Below are 23,213 nucleotides of genomic sequence, written 5' to 3'. Positions count from 1 at the left end.
AGCATGAGTCCAAGATCGATCACTGGTGCATTTTTGGAGTTCCTCAAGCTCTGCCACGAAGTCGGCCTTCCTCCGGGTGTATTCCATGAAACCCTTCTTATGGAGGTCCCGAAAAGCGAGTAGCCTCCGCAGTGACCTCTGAATGGCTCCCCTCAGCCAGTGAAGATCATCATCCAGCTTCTTGAATTTCTTCGTCAACTGATGAACTTTCCTTCTGAGGTCCCGAATCATCGACTTTAGAGGAATCCCCTGTGGTAGGGAAAGAGCTTCGATAGGGCACTATCGTTGGGAGATAAGAGCACCATGACTCAAATTAGTGCAAGAAGACAAAAGAGAAGGAAAGAATACAGAAGAAGAAAAGGGGGCTCTCTGTAAAGAAGAATCTGATTTTATTGATTAAATAATTTTTAAGTACAAGAGAACGAAAAAAGTCACCACAAAGAAAAAATATAAAATTAAAGATTTCGGACCTCTGGGATAGAAGTGGAGGAGCTCGGCACCCCTCGGAAGGTCGGTAGCTGCAACCACAGCGGTCGAAGAGGTCCCGACTGGAGGAGGACCGGCAGCGGCTTCGGAAGGTCCAACTTCATCGTCGGATGCCTCATCCAGGAAGCCAAGGTCCAGTTCGAAAAACTTTTCAACCACTTCTCTTGGCAGAGTTCGAAACCCTTGATGAAGGCATCCTGGCCGAACTGGACCTGCAGATCTTCCATCTCGAGGAGGTCTGAACTCCTCCACTGCTCGGGCTCCTGCCTCTGAGATAAGGGACAGGATCTGTGCCTTCAGCTCAGAGACCTGCGCCTTCAGTTCGGAGACCTCAGCCTCTGCCTTCTTTCTTTCCTCCTCCAAGGTGGCCCTCAGATCAGACGAAGGTTTGTCCCTCCTTCTGCAGCACCTCCTGGAGACTTGTGACCTCGACAATCTTCTCCTCGAGGTGGGCGGCCTCAACCAGGCGACCTTCCTCTGCCTGGACTGCCTCCCTCTTGGCGATCTTCATCGTCTCGACGTTGGCGACGAGCTGGTGTCCAATCTGCAAGAGAGGCTGGGGAGTCAATATAAAGGCTAAGGGGTAAACTAAGTAAGGAAGCAAAAGAAGGAAAAAGTGAATTGACCTACCTCGAGAAAAGATCCCAGAGAGTCCCAGACCCGCAGCTCAGGATCAGCAAGGATGATCCTTGGACGACCTCGGGTAGAATGCACCCTTCGACCAGCCTCTTTATTAAATCTCTATTGTTGAAGGATTTTCCCCGAGATCTTCTCGGAGCCGTCGGCCCCCTCGATGGCAGCCTTGGGCTGTGGCTCTTGCGGCCAGGGTTCTTCTTCCTCCTCCTCCTTTCGGCCCCTGGTGCCCCTCAGGGTGGGCCTCTGGAGCGGGAGCCTCGGTCAGGGGCTCCGTGAAGGGGCTCGGGGGACTTCGGGCTCGAATTCAGAGGGGGCGTCGACGGCAACGGCCACCTGAGCAAGCACGGCCGAGCTCATCTCTTCTGTCTTGGCTCTCTTCGTCGACCCCGAAGTCACGTGCCTTTTCTCTTGTGGGTTTTAAGACCCTGGGCCGACCTCCGAGCCATGCCTGTGTCCATGTCTACAATAAAAGGAGATCGATATGGCTCAAATATATATATATATATACATAATGATAGTACCGACGGGGTTAAGAGGGCTCAGGCCGACGTTGAACAAGAGTTGTTCCTTCAGAAGTTCAGAGAGGAGGGGGGCTGGATAGGCCTCGAGCTTATTGGAGGCTTCGAGGTCATCCCTTTCCAGGCTAGAAACCCGACGGACGAAATCCCTCAGAGAGCCCTAGGGGGGTAATCCCAGCTCCAAGGTCGGACATCGGATGTAGAAGAACCTCTCCTTCCAGTTGTGGATAGAAGAGAGGGGCGCCTTTCAACAACCCCTTTCTACCGAACTGGGGGAGAAGTACCACCAGTCCTTTGTCGAAGGGTGACGCTTGAAAGTATAGAAATTTCTAAACAGGAAAGGGTTGGCTGGACTTCGGCTAGGCAACAGAAGAAAGAAACCCTATCAGAAATCTAAAGAAGTTCGGCGCTACAAAACTAAAGAAATGTTTAAAAAGTGAAAGAGAACGATGACAAAAGGCAAAAGTGGAAGTCGAAGCCCGGTGCGGAAAGCTTCTTGGTATAAACAGAAGCAGCGGGGGGAGGAGCGCTGGCCCGGCCAGTCGGTCCGGGAAGCTCCAGCTCGTACTCTGGAGGAACCCCGTACTGAACTCTAATCAGTGAGAGTTCTCCAGAGTTAGAGAGCTGGGGATGGTGTCTGGTACAAAGATCGGACGAGGTTCATCTACAGAATTAAGATTTTGGGGAGCTGGGATGGACGAACTCCTAGAACTGCTAGAGAAGAAGTGCTGGAGGACATTATGAATCGAGCAAAAACCCTAAAAATCTCAAAAAAATTGGAAAAATAAGAGAAGGGGCGCTTGTGAAAAACTGAATAGGAGAATGTACCAGAAGAAAAATGAAAGAAGAACAGCAAGAGAAAAAGCGAAAAGGGGAGTTCTGGAACTAGCCTAGGTTGGTCCAAGAAGTGCAGAGATGTGGAGATGGGGATCGACTCGAAGAGCGCCTAAGGCCGAACAAGATGGAGCTCTCGGGAAGAAGAGGGGCACCAACAGGAGGCAAAGTGAAATTCCTGGAAGGGGGAGCGGGTTTAAATAGGCAACAGGGCCCGGACGCAGTAATGATTGCGGTTCTCCTCTATCCAACCTACACTCACCGCGTGTCCTACTCACCATGGCAGGCTACTGAAAATGGCTGACAGCTGACAAAATCATTATTGCACCGTACCTAGAGCCACGCTCCAGTGGAAATTCTGAAAAAATCTTTTCAGATCGCCTTGATTTGAAAAGACTCCAGCACCAGCGTGCCAAACGCCAAAATATCTGAAAACCACCGAGTGCGGAAATCAAGGGAGGCAACTTGGCTGTGAGAATTTCTCTGTACTTCCTTCATTCAGAATCTGAACTCGAAAGTAGGGGGACTGGTGTTGGGTATAAAATACCTCTAGTCAAAGTTTGCAAAAGGCGACCCTTCCAGGGCTTTTCCGGCTTTCGATCTTGTGTGACGTCTTTCTGAACTCCCTCGACCATCCGGACTTCTCCGATAATGAGCTTCTCCATTCATCTACCGGGCTGCTCCAAATGCTCTCTGAGCTTCACTATCAGCCGATTTTCTACAGTGATCAACTATTCTCCGAATCCCTTCCAGACTTCTTCCGACCACGGATGACTCTACTCTGAACTTCTTTCGGACTTCGTCAATATCCGAGCTTCTCCAACAATGAGATTTCTATAGTAACCAGACTCCATCCAAGTTTTTACAACGATCGACTGCCTTCCAAATTCCACCCGAGCTCCTGCGAGAGCCGAACTTCTACGCAAGCAGTCTACTCCGAACTCCACTGCAGGAGGTCTACTCCAGATATCTACTGTAAGCGAATTTCATTCGAGCCTCTACTGTAAATAAATTTCTTTCGAACTTCTATTACAGGTAGATTTCAGTCGAGCTTCTTCATAGCTGGATCCCAAATGAGCTTCTACAACAGGACAGGCTCCACCAGCCAGATCACTACTCTGAGCTTCCACGACCACCGATCTTCGACTGAGCTTCTACAATAAGCGGACTCCTTTGGCCTTCTGCAAGAATCGATTCCATCTAAACTTCCATAGCGGATGGATCCCAGACTAACTTCTACAACAGACGGGCTCCAGCAGCAGGATTTTCACAATGACCGACCGCCTCCGGTGTCTGCCGAACCTCCCCAGCCATCAACCTTCAATAGCATCAATCGGACTTCAACAATGCCATCCGGACTTCCATAGGATCCCCCAGACTCCTCCAGCGGACGAACCTCCCCAATGCCATCCGAAGTCCGCATCGGCCGACCCTCTACCAGATTCTTCATGAAATCAGACTTTCCCAATAGAAAGTCTCCATCCGAGCTTCTACAACAGATGACTCCCGCCTGCAGCATCAGTGCTCTAGGCACCCAACAACAGTAGACCCATCAGCAACCTTGAAAATACTGAACTTCTCCTAGGATCGATGAGATAGAGAGCCATTCCGCTCCATCAAACATCCCAGTCGAGCTTCAGCCGATAGATCCGAACTCTCAGGCAAGTCACGACAATGGCCACTACCCTACTCCACTCTCAGCAATGGATTTCCGTGGCTCCATCACTCTCTGGCAAGTCGCAACAACAAACACCATCCCACTCTCCGTAACAAACTCCACGTGGCCCTGAACGGCCCTCTGATGCCACTACTCTCCATAACAAACTCCACGTGGCCCTGAACGGCCCACTACCAAGCAGTTACAAACGTCACTGTCAATCAGTTACACCCTCCGTCTATAAAAAGGGATCCCAGATACATTCTTCTCTAAGCTAAAAACTCTATCTCAAAACTCTGCTAAAATTTCCACTCGAGCACTCCATTTCTGTTGAAGCTGAGTACTGACTTGAGCATCAGAGGGTCTTGCCGGAGCACCCCCAACTCCGGTTTAGACTTTCTTTGCAGGTCCCGATGGCAGACGCGGTTATCTCAACTCCAGCTTCTCCAATGTCGGCAGAATTCTGCACCAACAGATAGAAATAGACTAATCCAATTAGAAACTCAATTATTTCAATAAATTTTCTAACCCAATTAAAAATTAGCTGAGTCAAAATTCTAATCGAATCAGGATCAATTTTTTTTTGTAATCGGGCTTGATCATATCAAACCCAATCTGAGTCGAACTGAATTTAATTCAATTAGATTTGATCCAAAGCTCTTTACTCAATCAAATTAAGTCAATTAGTAATCTAATTACTAATTAATTTTTTATTAATAATAGAGTCTCAGTCTCAGTGGGATGCTCCTCCAGAGGCCCAGTCCCAGCGGGACTCTTCACTAGAGTCACAATCCAATTGGACTCTTCAGCCATTAGATCTGATCAAATCTTCTAATGCGTATGATTCTATAGATTCGAACCTAAATCGGTAGTATAGGAATAACTTCCTATACCAATCGATATAACTATCTAGCAATGGTGACCCGACGTCCAGATAGATCGAAGTATTCCAAAGCAATATTCTAAAACCTACAGACGTATGGTTACCATATAATTCATCCCTTTGACCCTAATGCTCAAAGTGACCTAGGGTTTAACTATCAACCCTAATTTAGTCGATCATATTGTATTTCAACCTTTCAAATCTATCATATGGATTACTCTGGTCAAGATTTTACTAAATAATTGAAATATACTGATGCATATCTCTTACTAATTTAGAGAGGTCAATTCTATCTTGACTCATACACCGACTTGATAGGTACTTGATTGCACCCAATATTCTTCCATCACTGAGTTAGAAACTTAGATGGTTCGGTACTAAAGTATAGTGCATTACTTATAAGTCACCGTGGTGGTCTCAGATCTAAGAGACACTTATATCTATACCCTTTATGAGCTACTTTTGACAGCAGAGTGCTCGGTACATGGTTATGTTCGATAAGAATATACTCCTACATTTCATCTGCATGCCATAACAGTATCTCCACACTCTTTTGTTAAGAGAAAAATCAACACATATGGTACACAACAATCTATACTCGATATTGCTATCGTCCTATTAACAGCATATCATTTGGTCGAGAATATTTTTAAGGACTAAATGATAAATCCTTCTTTATCAATTAATTATAGTCCTAAGAACTTCATTACAACATAGGAGTTTAAAGATGGATAATTTATAATAAAAATATCAAATAACTTTTATTAATAAAAATTTATATACAATTACAAGAATAAGCACAATTGTCAATAGGTTAACAATTGATTTTGGGATATATTTTTCAATAATTATTATGAAAAATTGGTATGATGATGTATGAGATATTGATTACTATGAAAATTATGAGAAAAACTCTCTAGTCGACTATGATTCGGGTCTAGCCAATAGGACTGATCATTGGCCATATGTTAAAAATATATTTTTTTTGGATCTAGTCAATCGGGACTGATCGCTGGCAGAGCTAGTTCTTTCAAGCTTACCCAGTTGGGGCTGATCACAGGCATATACTAATGTATCACATATATATTTTAGAACTAGTCTCTTTATCTTGTCGCGGATTAATCATAGTCGTGTGAATCAGAACTAGTTTCTTTCAGACCTAGCCAGTTGGGGCTGATCGCTAGCATACGGTGATGCATCATGTGTTTACTATTCAGCGGCTAGTCTCTCTCAAACCTTATCATGGGGCTGATCATGGTCGTAGGCCCCAAAGACTGAGAGGAGATTTTTGGATTTTTATTAAATTGTATGGCATGTTTTAAAAAAAATTATTTTATTACATATTATTGTTATATGGTTATGTTTTTAAAAATTAGTTATGCTTGATCTCTCAGAGATGTTGATAACTTACTGAGCTCATAAAGCTCACACCTTTTTTTATTTTTTTTTAGATCCAAAAGAATTCTATGGGACTTGGGATCGAATAGTAAGGTGCATAGCAAGCCTTGCATATTCTTTAGGGCCTTATCTTAAAGAGTGCATGGCCATCACGTGCTCGATCTGGATGCTGGATTTGGGACGTGATAGAGTGGTATCAGAGCCTATGTTTAAGGTCATTAGAAACTGTGATATAAGTGATATCAAAACTTTTGATTATAATCAATAGAGTATGATAGGTAATATCAGAACTTAGGTTAAAGATCATAAGAACTTAGATTATTGAGAGTAGAGTAGAATTAGGATCTTGATTGATTTTAGATGTTTAAAATTGATTAAATTATTACATAATGTATAAGTTTCCTTTATGGATATAAATTAAAAGAGGAAGTCATCGAGGTTAAATAACTGATATAGATGAAAATATATATGGAGTAATATAGATTGGTTGTATTATAGATTTATTTTGGAAATTTAATTTGATGTGATAGCAATCTTGAATCTATTGAAAGTCATTTTGAGTTAGGGGACTATAGTTGTTTTGATTGATAAAAAGAATATAAAGAAGGTAATCGAATGATTACTCAAGGATATTATGAATATGAAAGACCTCTACAATCATGATAAAAATTTGGCTAAGAAGAATATTTTATTTATCTAATGTTGTGAGAGGATCTTCTAAATTGATTCATTTCTCTAATTATGATGTGCTAGCAATTTATAGGATCATTAAGAAATTTTGAAGAATGTTAATTAGAGTTGCATAGTGAAACTGTGGTGGTTGAGTCATTTAAAATTGATCGAATGTATTGATTATGGTTTGAAATATTTTATGATAAAATAGGCTTTTAATCATAAAGAAAATGTGAGTATGATAGATTCTTAAGCTAGTTATGATATGACTATATTGACCATGCTAAGAAAAGTTTTGACCATCTTATATCTAAGATTAGTTGATTATTAATTATATGTGGTCTATTTGTCAAGTATCTGAATAATCGGTGTGACCCGTTCCCTCTTTATGATCTCAACTCAGACATACGAATCATGATATTAATACCTTATCTTCTTGGATTTGTTTTTGTGATTTAATTTTGAGATCATTATGATGGATCATTATTGCCTATAGCCATTACTACATAATCATGATCACTCTCACTATCATCTAATGATTTGATTTTAATCAAGATGGGTCATTATCTTTTGTGAAATCAGAACTTCATCATTGTACTAGTACCAAATTCATTTCAAGCTTTATTGCAACACAATTGATATTAATTGATCTTGCAGTAAAGCTTTTGCATCCAATTGATCCCAACTTAATCTTAAATGAATGTGCAGAGTCTTGATTACCTAATGAGTGCTGATCCTATTAATCTAATCTTAGTCTTAAATATGATAGAAAACTTTTGATTGCACTAATTTCGATTGAGAAGAAATGAGATCCTTGATTGTATATCAAAGGGACAAAATTCCATAATTAATGTGAAGGTGCCGAACTATGAAGTATTCTTGAAAAGAGTTTGCTTTGATATAGAAGTGGGCGTGAGCATTGTGCTTGACCCGAGATGTCAAATTGCTTACGAGCATTTTAGTAATATGATCATGTGTCTAGTTGACAGAAATACCAAAGTCAGACAAAATTGTATATAGAATTTTTGGGGTTAAGCACCTTTAACTTGGAAAGATCTAGATTTCCTAAATTTTGAAGATGAAATTTTTTTGAGGGAAGAATGTGAGAATCAATCCCTTTAGACCCGGTTCACACTGAAGCTGGCATCCGTCACCGACATCATCGGAAATCAAAAAAAAAATCATGGGGAAAGGGGGAGATGAAGCCGTATTCGACTAGAACAGGGGAACCTTGTTTCGAGTCGATCCATGGCTGATGAAGGGAGAAGAATTGGGATGAGGCACATCAACGAGGCCAGACCTTAGTCGAGGGAGATTGGGTCAATCTCACCTTGTTCCTCCTCTATTTAAACCCCATACCTCTCAATAGAACCCTTATCCAAACCCTTATCACCCTCTTTCTTCTTCTTCTTCTCCATCTCTGATGGCCACCATGTGATCGGGCCGAGTGCCACCACCTCCTTTAGAAACCCTAACCCTTCTTCCCAAGCCCTAACATACCTGTGCCGTGGGAATCTGGGTAGGAAAACCATCAGAAGTACACCTCATTAGCTACTACTGTCACCGTCGTCATCTCTGGTAAGTTCTCTGTTCCCTCCTTTTTCCTTTCCAACCCTAGGGTAGGGCCTCTTCTATTTTTTTTAGTGTAGTCCCCAGTCATCTTTGGCTGACTGCCACCTCCAGCCATCATCGTGCTTTCACCCTCAGTCAGTTTGACTGCTTCAACGTCGAAACCCCCATCTCTAGTCAACCTCCATGAAAACCCCAAAGGTCCTGATTTTGATAAAGAGAGAGAGAAATAAAAAAAGGAAAGAAAGAAATAGAGAAGAGAAAAAGAGAGAGAGAGAGAGGGGGAGGGATGGGTTTAATCGAGTCTTTTTGTTTGGACCCAACTCAGTTGAGTCTGGATCAACTCGAATTGTATAGATTTGATTCAAAAATTTAACCTAAATCTAGACTTAGACCTGGACCAGATTGAGAGTATCTTTCTATTTCATCTCAACTTTCTCTGATTTGAAGATTAATTAAACTTATTATTTATTTATGCTAGAGCCTTCATCATCAGAAGAACATCACATCTAGAGATCAAACTAAGAATATTATAGAATTTTGGATCTGATCAAATATAAGTTTTCTTTTATCTCTGAGTTATTTTTGTGCATATTCATTTGTTTCAAATTAGATTCTATAAATAAAAATTATTTAAATATTTAAAAATTAAAAAGATTTGAAAGTATGTATTTATGCGTTAGAAGTAATTTAAAATATTGGATCAAGTATGGCATCATTTTTGTATGATTTCGAACTTGAAAAGAGATGAGTTCTTGGTTTTAACAATTGCATGATCTTTAAATTATTCACATTTCTTGTACAATTCTTGAATAAAATTATTCTTCTACTTTTGAAAATGATGTATGAAAAGCTTAGTTTGACATTATTATGAAAAACTGGTATGATGATGTATGAGAAATTGATTACTATGAATATTATGAGAAAAACTCTCTAGTTGACTATGATTCGGATCTAGCCAACGAGATTGATCATTGGCCACATATCAAAAATATATTTCTTTCAGACCTAGCCAGTTAGGGCTGATTGCTGGCAGAGCTAGTTCTTTCGAGCCTAGTCAGTTGGGGCCGATCGCTGGCATACGCTAATGTGTCGCATATAATTTTAGAACTAGTCTCTTTGCCTTATCACGAGGTTAATCATAATCATGTGAATCAAAGCTAGTTCCTTTCGGGCCTAGCCAATCGGAGTAAATTACTGACACATGGTGACGCATCATGTGTTTATTATTCAAGGGCTAGTCTCTCTCTGGCCTCATCACGGGGCAGATCATGGCTATAGTCACCAAAGACTGAAAGGAGATTCTTTGATATTTATTAAATTGCATGGCATGTTTCAAAGAAAAATTATCTTATTATATATTATTGTTATATGGTTATCTTTCTAAAAATTAGTTATGATTGATCTCTCAGAGATATTGGTAACTTACTAAGCCCGTAAAGCTCACAATTTTTTTATTTTTTTCAAATCCAAAAGAATTCTATGAGACTTGAGATCGAACAATGAGGTGCATAGCAGGCCTCGCATATTCTTTAGAACCTTGCTTTAAGTAGTGTGTGGCTATCACGTGCTCGATCTAGATGTTGGATTTAGGGCATGACCACCCACCTTTGGCTTGAGTAGTCATAGGTCCACAAACATCTAAATGTATAAGATCTAATAATTTATTTGCCCTTTCTCCATATCCTGTGAATAGAGTCTTAGTCATTTTACCCATGAGACAAGATTCACAAGTTCTAAATGATTTAAAATCATTAGAATCAAAAAAATTTTCTTCGTACAATGTATCTAACCTTGACTCACTAATATGACCTAGTCAGCAATGCTAGAGATATGAGTCATCCTCATCATCTCTCTTTCTTTTTTTATTATTATCAATAAGAAAAATATTATCATTGAGTAGAAGAGTAAAATGACCATTATCCACATATGCATTTTTCAAAAACTCATTAGACTAGAAAATAGAACAACAATTGCTCTTAGCTTTTATTTCATATCCATGTTCCAATAATAAGGGTACAGAAATAATATTTCTAATGATATTGGGCATATAATAATAATTTTTTAACTACAATGTCTTACCAGATGGCAACGACAATATACAGGAGCCAACAGCTTCTGCCTGAATGAGCTCTCCATTCATGCCATAATGCTCGAAGTCACCTTTCTTCAAACTTCTAATTTTCTATTGTTCCTATAATGATTTACATATATGAGACCCACAAGCAGTATCCAATACCCATGAATTAGAAGTTGAAGTACTCAATGATAAACTAGTTTGTATCATGTATAAACCTTTGAATGCATCACTTGCATCGTGCTTCAAACTTATAAGATAGCTCTTGCAATTCTTCTTCTAATGCCCTTGCTCACCACAATGATAATAGGTACCATTTGCGAAGACCTTCTTCACTTTCTTCTTCTTCTGGATGCTACCTTTAGGATTCTACTTTCTTTTAGAACCCTTTCTTCCTACCTTCATCTTCTTCTTCTCAACTAGAAGAAGAGGAGCCTTTTCTGAGTTGAAATGGCTTTCAGCTATTTTCAACATGTTCAACAGCTCTGATAGGGTAGTATTCAGTTTGTTCATATAATAATTTATGACAAACTGAGAGAAGAAATTAGGAAGTAACTGCAAGATCAAGTCCTGACTAAGCTCACCATCCATAACAAACCTTAATTGACCTAATCGAGTGATCAAGTCAATAATCTTTAGAACATGGGTTTGCATGGATGAGCCCTCACTCATTCTTGCTTAGAACAACTACTTCGACATCTTATATCGAGCAGTCCTATTTTGCTCTCCATATAACTCTTTAAGATTGAGTAATATAGACTGAGGTTCCATATCCTCATGTTGTCTCTATAACTCATTGCTCATTGAGGCCAACATGATATATTTGATAGTCAAGCTATCATTTTGCCACATTTTATATGTGACCCTTTCCTTCTTCGTAGCATCTTCTCTGATCAGCTTGAGATTCGGAGAGTCGAGGATGTAGAAAATTTTCTTCTGGGTTAATACAGTCTTCAAATTTCTTAACCAATCTACATAATTAGGATCAGTCAATTTGTTGGCATCTAAAATGCCCAACAGTGATAATGAAGAAGCCATTAAATTTAATCTATATTAAATAAAGAATAACATATAAGTAGATCACTCAAGATGATAAATACAATTAGATGAAGACTTATAAATCTAATTGTGTCTCCTACTATTTTATTACGAATACTATAGCCCTCACCTATGGTAAGCGAGAAACCCTACCTTGGTTTCTTTAGTGGGGTTGAGTTCTCAATTTCTCATAAATATCTTGTATTACACAACAAATATTCATGAGTTCAAGGGTAGAATTTTTTTTTTTAATTATAACCAATACAATTCTCAACATGACTTCCACCTCTAAGACACTTATAGTCTTGTATTACATAACAAACTATAATATCCTAGTTTAATTAGACCCTTAATTTTCATATAACCAAATTTGAATAATGTTACCCTTATATTACACATTAAAACAACATCATCAAACATTCCATAAAGTATTATATGCACCAAGACAATCCCACATCAATCCCTATAGTAAGCCTTGTGTTATAAACCTACCATAGTTTTTTACATGATTTTCACTTAGCATGAAAGAACGCATTAGTAGTGTCTTAATCATTAAGCTTTTTAATTTAAGATTTAAATGAATCGAATTCATCAGGTAAGTGAGAGGGAGGGGGGAGGCCCCCCGTTCTTGCCTGAGACACTAAAAAATTTGACCAGATAAGAAATGGATCCAATTAAAAACCACCATCTCTTTACCTTCCCAGAACCATTTTTCTAGACACTAATTGATCACTAATTTTGCTGAATAGATTTGCTTTTAATTTTCAACACTATGACTAAATATTATTTTTAAGAGGGCTTTGAAGGTCTCTAATACACATCCTATCTTACTTTATCAAACTTTTCCGGCTTCCGATCTTGTGTGGCATCTTTCTGAACCCCCTCGACCGTCCGAGCTTCCATAATACCATCCAGACTTCTCTGACAATGAACTTCTCCATTCATCTACCGGGCCGCTCCAAAGGCTCTCTGGGCTTCACTATCAGTCAATCTTCTACAGTGATCAACTATTCTCCGAATCCCTTCCAGACTTCTTCCGACCACGGACGACCCTACTTCGAGGTCCATCCAGACTTCGTCAATATCCGAGCTTCTCCGATAACGAGATTTCTACAGTAACCAAACTCCATCCAAGTTTCTACGACGGTCGACTGCCTTCCGGATTCCACCCGAGCTCCTGCGAGAGCCGAACTTCTACAGCAAGCAGTCTACTCCGAACTCCTACTGCAGGCGGTCTACTTCGGATATCTACTCTGAATTTCAGACGAGCTTCTACAATAGGACAGGCTTCATCGACCGATCACTACTCTGAGCTTCCACGATAATCGATCTTCGATCGAGCTTCTACAATAAGCGGCCTCCTTTCAGCCTTCTGCAAGAATCAGGCTCCGTCCGAACTTCCATAGCGGATGGATTCCGGATGAGCTTCTACAACAGACGGGCTCCAGCAGTTGGATTTCTACAATGGTCGATCGCCTCCAGTGTCTGTCGAACCTCCCAGCCATCAACCTTCAATAGCGTCAGCCGGACTTCAACAATGTCATCCAAACTTCCACAAGATCCCCAGACTCCTCCAACGACGAATCTCCCCAATGCCATCCGAAGTCCACCTCCGACCGACCCTCTGCCAGATTCTTCATGAAACCAAACTTCTCCAACAGAAAGTCTCCATCCGAGCTTCTACAGTAGATGGTTCCCGCCTGTAGCATCATGTAGGAACCAGATCTAGGGTTTCAGGGTTAGATCTTGAAACTTTTTCAAGATCATACAGCGGAAGACTAAAATAAATCAAAATTTATTTTCTAAAATCAAAAAATCCCTAGATCTAAGATCCTATTACATGATTATTACATAGCATTAAATCAAAAATTAAAATATATAAATATAGCATGAACTACATGTTGATCATATCAATATGTTTCTATACTACATCTAATGTATGTATTAAATAATAGATCAGATCTATTACCTTGCAAGTTAGACGTTCTAACCTTGTTGATCTGGGCTTGAGGATGATGTTGCAAGCTGCACACGCATCCAGCCTCTAGGAGTCATCCACACGAGCCCACGAATCTCGATCAGAAATCCTGCTTCAGGAAATTAGCACAGTATGCTAGTACTGCGCTGATCCTTCTTTGATGGTTGATCAGGTGCCTCCTTCTTCTTGATTTGAACTCTTCCAAAGATGGAAAGTAGAAGGAGGAGTTTCAGATCTGAGACACTTTTAGGAAACTCAAGATGGAGGGAGGAAAGATATGAAAACAAAAACCCTAGAAGAAGACCATCTTCTTCTTCACGTTTTTCTCTCTAGACACCCAAACTTGCATCTTTTATATCTCCATGACCCAAAGTATTTCTCTCTGATATTTGTATGAAACAAAGGTCTCTCAAATATCTGACTTCCTCTAAAATTTCATGAATAAACTCATCTTATATAGAGAGATATGATAGAGTCCTTGTCTAGGTCAAACACCTAGTCAAGGCTTATCCAAACATGGCAAGTTAAGGGATGCCCAACTCTTGAGCACCTCCTTCATATTTTTGTGCATGGATTACCAGAAAAGGGTGCACAATGTATACCCTAAAATCTATGAAAATTCCAAAAAAATTTGGATAAATTCGGCGCAAAATTGAAAGAGTTTTGGATTTCTAAAACTCTATCTCATAGAATTCGAAATCCAAACTTATTCCTTTTAGATTTGATCCAAACACCTTCCATGTAAGAAAGAAGAGAGGAGACCTTTTGTGAACGTGGGAGAGATCTGGGAGAGGGCTTTTGTCACATAAAATAAGAGGAGATTGGCATTGAATAAGAGAGAGGGCATGGAGAAGGCTTATGTGACGCAAGGTGGAATCCTAGTCTTACTAGGATTCTGTCTTATGACTTGTTTTAATTTGGTTTTCCAAACCAAATCAAATCAAAATTAGATCAACCCAATTAAAATAGGTCTTAACCCAATTAATAACCTAATTTAATCAGATTAAATTAGATTTAAATCTGATTTAATTTTCTAATCAAATTAGAAATTAGATTGACCCAAGTCCTAGTTGAACTAGGACTAGTTTTTTCTTGCACTTGGCTTATCCAATAAACCAATTGAACTTGATCCAATCAAGCCCAAACTAAATCTAATTAAATTATATTTAATTAGACTTAATCTCAGCCATTGGCTTAATCAAATTAAGCCAATCAGCAATCGAATTGCTAATAGATCCTCCTGCAACACTTGCACTGGGTTAAATGTCAATCATATTGATCATTTAACCCTAGAACGATTCTTAATCGTTGATCAACCATCTGATCGGATCATGAACTCTAATATGTGTGACCTCATAGGTCCAAACCTAAGCCAGTAGCATAGGAATAAATTCCTATACCAATGGAAGTGACCATCTAGCAATGGTACCCGACGATCGGATAGGTCGAATGTGTAGAACAACATCCTTAGAACCCATGTAGATATAGTTTTCATATAATTCATCCCTTGACCAAAATGATCATAGGACACCCCAGAGCTCAACTGTCAACTCTGATCAGGTTATCCACATTGTATTTCAAAATATCAAATCATTTGATGGATTACCCTGGCTAAGGTTTTGCTAAATTGAAATACAGCAACTCATTCTTCTCCAACTCTTGGAGTGGTCAATCCCATCTCGATCACACTCTGACTTCGTAATACTTATCTGTGCCCAGAAGCCTTCCATCCCTGAATTAGAAATTCAGTTAGTCCAGTACCAAAGCACAGTGAGTTGCTTGCAAGTCACTGAGGCGATCTCAGGTCTAAGGGACACTTATACCTATATCCCATCAGAGACATTCTCGACAGCAGAATACTCTGAAGTTGGTCACGTTCAATGATGATGTACCCTTACATCTCACCTGTATGCCATACCAGTGTCTCCACACTCCTTGGTTAAGAGGACAACCAACCCATATGGCCTACAGCGACCTATGCTCGATAGAAGCTGTTGTCATTATTAACAGTCTATCATTTGGTCATGAACAGTTTTAAGGACTAATCGATAAATCGTCTCTTTATCGAATCTAAATAGTCTAAGGACTTCATCATAACAATGGAGTTCATTAGAAGATGAAAGCTTATGATGAAAATGCCAAATATATTTTATTTATTAACAAATCAATTACAATACTTGGTTGCTCAACCGTTAACAGCTTGACGATTGGCTTTTTGGGACACATTTCCCAACACATCAGTGCTCTGGGCACCCAACAACAGTAGACCCATCACAACCTCAGATATTTTCGAGCTTCTCCAGATCGACGAGATAGAGAGCCATTCCGCTCCATCGGACATCCCAGTCGAGCTTCAGCCGATAGATCCGAACTCTCTGGCAAGTCACGATAATGGCCACTATCCTACTCCACTCTCTGCAATGGATTCCGCATGGCTCCACCACTCTCTGACAAGTCACGACAACAGACACCACTCCACTCTTCGTAACAAACTCCACGTGGCCCTAAACGACCCCTGATGCCACTGCTCTCTGTAACAAACTCCATGTGGCTCTGAATGGCCCACTACCAGGCGATTACAGACATCGCTGTCAATCAGTTACGCTCTCTATCTATAAAAAGGGACCCCCAGATACATTCTTCTCTAAGCTCTAAACTCTATCTTAAAACTCTGTTAAAATTTCCACTCGAGCACTCCATTTCTGTTGAAGCAGAGTACTGACTTGAGCGTTGGAGATTCTTGCCGGAGCACCCCCAACTCCGGTTTAGACTTCCCTTGCAGGTCCGGTGGCGGCCGCGGTCATCTCAGCTCCAGCTTCTCCGACTTCGACAGAATTCTGCACCAATAAAATTGGCGCTAGAGGAAGGAGACTGTGTCTTCGCAATACCCTTGTTCTTAAAGGAGTGCTCAACGGGACTGTCTCTGGTTATCTTCTCCAGCATCCTCTTCTCCTTCCCCTTCTAGACCTCCACCTGATGCCTCCCCGAAAGGCATCCACCAAGCGATCCACGACCTCTGCGGTCAGATCTCAACGAGCTCTGCAAGCTCTGGCCTATCGCCAGTTTTCCAGCCTCCTGCTCCTCCTTCGGCAACGATAGTCAACATGGAGCAGTTCGACCTGCTGGTTCAGCAGGTCAGAGGCCTCACCAAAGTAGTGCAGGCCATGCAGCAGCAATAGTCACAGGTGTCAGTGCGGCTGGAAAGAGCATCGTCGGAGTTCCAAAATCCAGCAATAGGGCGGGCCACTTGGGCCAGTCGCCTTGTCTTCCCCAGAAAGGGGAAGTCGAAGGTGGAGAGCCCTCAGTCTGATCATGATTCCACCCCCGGAGGATCCCTACCTCCATTTTGCCAGAAGACTCTCGAGACTCACAGTCGAGAGGACCTCCTGGATCAAAGGCTCTAGGAGATGAACCGGTGGATCGAAGAACTCCACCACGCTCCCCCTACTTATGGTGAGGATATCTGTACTGACCCTCCTTTCTCTCAAATGATCATGCAGGAACCGATCTCGCCAAACTTCAAGCTCCCCCAATTTGAAAGCTACGACGGGACCTCGAATTCAGTTGACCACCTGGAGGCCTTCCGGATAATGATGCTGCTCCATGGCGTGCCAGACGCCATCCTGTGCCGGGCCTTCCCATCTACCTTGAAGGGAGTAGCAAGGAATTGGTACTCGACGCTGAAGCTAGGTACTATCTTCTCTTTGATCAGATGAGCCACCATTTGTGACTCATTTTGTTAGCAGTCGGTGTCTCCGAAGAAATTCGGAGTCCCTTATCAACATCAAGCAGAAGGAGGAGAATCCATCCAAACCTATGTCAACCGATTTAACGCTGTCGCATTGGAGGTCCGAAACTTGGACCAATCGGTTGCAATGGCCGCCCTAAAGAGCGATCTTCAAAAGAATAATCTTTTATTCTCTCTGAAAAAGAAGTATCCCAGGAACTTCGCTGATTTGCTGGCTCGGGCCGAAGGATATGCCCGAGCAGAGGAAGCCTTCAAGTTGAAGGACGAGGAGGCTGTGAAGGAGCGGCAGGCGGGTGGCTCCAGCAAGCCCGCAGCTGAAAAAGGGCCAAGTGAAGCTCGGCCATGTTCTCAAACTCCTCTCGGATACAGGCGTGTTCGGACTCCTCCCCGAGCTCGTAAGCAAAGGAGCCCGGACCGTAGTATTCGATGGGGCTCCCCCCAGGAAGATTTCACAGCTACGCCCCTCTCAATGCTCCAAAAGCCCAGGTGCTGATGGAGGTCAGGGAGCAGCTGCCGAGGTCGGAAAAGATGCGCTCGCACCCCGGAAGCACAACCCAAACAAATTCTACCTCTATCATCGTGACCACAGCCATGATATGGAGGAGTATATTCAGCTCTGAGATGAAATCGAGGAGCTCATCAGGCGGGGTCGGCTCGACAGATTCATCCGATGCCAGCCTGAAGGTAGGGAGGATCGGTCGAGGGCCCTGTCACAACCAAAGCCACCAAGGAGGGAAGAACAGCCTGGAGATCGGCCTCCAATTGGGATCATCAACACCATCTCTGGAGGGCCCCGGAGGGGAGCGGCCAGTGGATCGGCCGGACCGCTCAAGCGGCAAAGAACTGAAGGACCTATAACCTTTACTGAAGAAGACACCGAGAGATCCAATTCCCCCATAATGATGCGGTTGTAGTTTCTTTAAATATTGCTAATTATGATGTACGCCGCATTCTTGTTGATTATGGAAGCTGATCGATATTTTATTTTACAATACATTCTCAAAAATATCCATCTCTAATGATCGGTTAGGGCCGATTAGCTCCCCGTTGGTAGGGTTTACTGGTGATGCTGTGCCAGTGGAGGGAGTAATAACTTTGACTGTAGTTGCAGGTCGGAATCTGAAACAATCTAGAGCATTAGTGAATTTTCTGGTAGTGAGGGCGCTGTCTGCTTACAACGCAATAATCGGCCGACCTGGCCTCAACGCCCTCCGAGCTATAGTATCAACCTACCATTTCAAATTAAAATTTTCTACTAGCCAGGGGATCAGAGAAGTCAGAGGAGATCAAGCCCTGGCAAGACATTGCTATAACATAGCCCTACAAAGAAATGGTCAGCCTGACCCCTGTCCGATTGATGGATTGGATACCCAGACGACCTGACTGAAGAACGGGGTGAGCCAATAGAAGATCTTGTCTCAATTCCTTTGAATGATGGGAATGAAGAGCACGTGGTGAAGATCGGCACCAACTTGGGGAAAGAGGTGCGGACACAGCTTATCAATTTTCTACAAAAGAATGTGGATGTTTTCGCTTGGACTCCGACGGACATGCCAGGGATCGATGCTGAAGTTATGGAGCACCGTCTGGCTGTTGATCCCAAACACCGACCGATGAAGAAAAAAGTTTGAAGTCATGCACCGAAAAGACAAATGGCCATAGCTGAAGAAGTTGATAAAATCCTGAAAGTCGGGTTCATCAGAGAGGTCAACTATCCGAGCTGGGTTTCCAATGTGGTCCTGGTTAAGAAGGCGAACGGTAAATGGAGGATGTGTATAGACTTCAAAAAGCTGAATAAAGCCTGCCCGAAGGATAGTTACCTTCTACCAGAATCGATCAATTAGTAGATGCAACCTCGGGCCACGAGCTTCTCACTTTCATGGATGCATTCTTCGGCTACAATCAAATCAGGATGGCACAGAGGATGAAGAAAAAACTGCTTTTATTACTAACCATGGCCTTTATTATTACAGGGTCATGCCTTTTGGCCTCAAAAATGCAGGGGTGACCTATCAGCGGCTGGTAAACAAGATCTTCAAAGAGCAGATCGACCGCAACATGGAGGTCTATGTGGACGATATGCTCGTAAAAAGCAAATCCTCGATGAACCACATCGCCGACCTTGAGAAGACCTTCAGCGCCCTCCAAAAATACAAGATGAAGCTGAACCTAGCCAAGTGCGCTTTTGGAGTAACCTCAGGAAAATTCTTGAGCTTTATGATATCGGGGTGCGGGATCGAAGCAAATTGAAAAAGATTCACGCCATCTAGCAAATGACCGTCCTGATGTCAATAAAGGAAGTTCAGCACCTTACTGGGAGAGTAGTGGCTCTAAATCGCTTCATCTCAAGATCGGTCGAGCGGTGCCTATCTTTCTTTCAGACTCTCAAGCAGTCGAAGAACTTCTGTTGGACCACTGATGTCAACAAGCATTAGAAGAACTAAAAAACTACCTCGGCTCATCTCACTATGGCAAAGCTCGAACCTGGAGAGGAGTTATTCCTGTACCTAACGGTCTCTCCTGTGGCTCTCGCAGCAGTTCTGATTAAGAAAGAAGCAAAAACTCAACGGCCAATCTACTACATAAGTCGAGTATTGAGGGACACCGAAATCAGGTATATTAAGTTAGAGAAACTAACTTACACCTTGTTGATTGTAGCTTAAAGGCTCCGACCTTACTTTCAAGGGCACGCCATAATACTGCTCACCGATCAACCGATCAAGGCGGTTCTGCATCAAGCGGATGCCTTTGGGAGGATAGCGAAATGGACAGTCGAGCTCACAGAGTTCGACATCGACTATCGACCTCGATCAGTGATAAAAGCCCAGATATTAACAGACTTCATGGTGGAATGCACTATCCCGGAAGAGGCTAAACTTGGACGAGATGAAGCAACAACCTAGGGCTCCAGCCGAACTCCCCTGAAGAAAGAACAGATCTCCCTGATGGTTTTTGGGCCCTCTACGTGGACGGTTCCTCCAACATGTCAGGCCAGGTGCGGCCTGATCTTGGTCAATCCAGATGGGATTATCGCGGAGTATGCACTGTGCTTTGAGTTTCCTATTTCAAATAACAAAGCAGAATATGAAGCTCTGATTGCAGGACTAAGGATCGCCAAAGAGTTAGAAATAGATTGGCTTCAAGCCTATAGTGACTCTCAATTAGTGGTGGGACAGTCAGCGAAAATTATGAAGCTCGGGAGGACAGTATGGCCTAGATCTAGAAAAGATAAAGGAGATCATCCCTACCTTCGGCAGATTTTACATCAGGTAGATCCCAAGAGCAGAAAATACCAGGGCCGACCTTCTCTCCAAGTTGGCTACCCTGGCTCCGACTGAGCTGCCTAAGGAAGTCTTCTTCGAAGTTCTGAAGTGCCCAAGTAGGAAGAATCACAGCTTGTGATGGAGATCAGCCGTGAACCCAGCTGGATCGACCCACTGGTTGCACACCTCAAGGACAGGGTTCTTCCTCTTAATGCAAAAAAAGCTCGAAAGCTTAGGAACCAGGCCTCTCGATATATCCTTTACGAAGGCAAGCTATACAAGAGGTCATACTCTTTGCCCCTCCTGAAATATCTCCGACCTTCTGAAGCTGACTTCGCCTTGAGGGAGGTACATGAGGGAGTCTGTGGAAGTCACTTGGGGCCAGATCTTTATCCCACAAACTACTCGACAAGGCTATTACTAGCCTACCATGTACCACGACTCCGTCAAATATGTCAGAAGGTGTGATCGGTGTCAGAGATATGCAAATATCCAAAGGCAACCTGCCTCCGAACTTACACCATTGAGTGCCCATGGCCGTTTGTGCAATAGGGGATGGATATCCTCGGACCTTTTTCCATGGCATCCAGGCAGCGGAAGTTCCTCCTGGTGGCAATAGACTATTTCACCAAGTGGGTCGAAGCTGAACCTTTGCCAAAAATCACAGAAGCTAAAGTGCAGGACTTCGTCTGGAAATCAATTTCTGTAGGTTTAGCTTACCTAGAACCCTCATTACTGATAATGGGCAGCAATTTACTGAAGCAAGATTTGTTGAATTTTGTGAGGACCTAAATATCTCCCATAACTTCACTTCGGTAGCCCATCCACAGGCAAACGCGAGGCCGAGGTGACCAACAGGACTCTATTGCAAGGAATCAAGATGAGACTTGAAAAAGCAAAGGAACTTGGACAGACGAGCTTTATCATATGTTATGGGCATACCGAACTACTCAGAGATTGCCCATAGGGGAGACTCCCTTTGCCTTAGCCTTCGGAACAAAAGCCGCGATCTCGATTGAACTCAAGCTTCCGTCGGTGCGAGTCATGGCATTCAACGAGCAGCGCAACCCACAGGATCTCAAGGCCAACCTCAACTTGTTAGAAGAAAAGCAAAAGACAGCTCAAGTTCGGATGGCGGCTTACAAGCAGAAAGTAGCCTGCTACTACAATTTTCGGATCAAAAGCAAAGCCTTCAGAGTGGGGGACCGGGTACTTTGGTGAGCCACTGTCTCACACCTCAGAATCAAGGGAAACTTGCCCCGAACTGGGAAGCCCGTATGAAGTCAAGGAGGTAGTCCGGACCGAAACATACTACCTAAAAGAGCTCGGAGGAGCAGACCTTCCACGGCCATGGAATTTGAAAAATCTACGAATGTATTACCAATAACTTTGCCTTAAATAAAAGTTTCATATTTGCATTTTTTTTTTAGCATGAGCTTATAACGACAGGAAGTAACTCCCTCATACAATCAAAATTAAGCATGTTAGAAATAGGTGAAAAACCTCATCCTAACATGAACAAGGTCGAAGGCCCGGTTACTTAAAGATCGGATGGGGGGAGAGGCCCTTGCAATGGCCTTATGTGCCCCCACAGCCTTGTTAGGAACAGGAGGAGAATCTCATCCTAACATGAGCAAAGTCGAAGCCCAATTACTTAAAGATCGGATGAGGGGAGAGGCCCTTGCAATGGCCCTTATGTGCCCCCACAGCCTTGTTAGGAACAGGAGGAGAACCTCATCCTAACATGAGCAAAGTCGAAGGCCCGGTTACTTAAAGATCGGATGGGGGAGAGGCCCTTGCAATGCCCTTATGTCCCCCACAGTCTTATTAGGAACAGGAGGAGAACCTCATCCTAACATGAGCAAAGTCGAAAGCCCGATTACTTAAAGATCGGATGGGAGGAGAGGCCCTTGCAGCGGCCCTTATATGCCCCCACCATCTTGTTTGGAACAGGAGGAGAACCTCATCCTAACATGAGCAAAGTCGAAGGCCCGATTATTTAAAGATCGGATCGGGGGAGAGGCCCTCGCAACGGCTCTTATGTGCCCCCACAGCCTTGTTAGGAACAGGAGGAAGGCCTCGTCCTAGAATTAGCTGAAATTGGCTACGTCGGGGATAGGAGGAGAACCTCACTCTAACACAAATAAAGACTCGATCGATCAGGACCGGATGAGGAGAAAAGCCTCCTCAACGGCTCCTCTACATCCCCACAACCCCACTAAGAGCAGAGAAAAATCCTCGCCTAAAGGGAAAACCCTCGCCCAAATAAAAAGAAAAAGAGAGATAAGAAGGGAAGGTGACAAACTACACCAGCGATAAGTGAAAATCAAACTACGTCAAAGACATGAGGGACCTCGTCTCAACGAGGAAGGATATCCCTATCAAAAATCCTTAATCGCTAAAGAAGGAACTCAACACAGGCCAAGGAGAAGACAAAAGAAGTTCGGTAAACGACA

Source organism: Elaeis guineensis, unplaced genomic scaffold (assembly GCF_000442705.2).
Source record: "Elaeis guineensis isolate ETL-2024a unplaced genomic scaffold, EG11 Super_Scaffold_1000045, whole genome shotgun sequence".
Lineage (NCBI taxonomy): Eukaryota > Viridiplantae > Streptophyta > Magnoliopsida > Arecales > Arecaceae > Elaeis > Elaeis guineensis.
The sequence above is the reverse complement of the archived record's forward strand: the minus strand, read 5'-3'. Positions refer to the sequence as shown.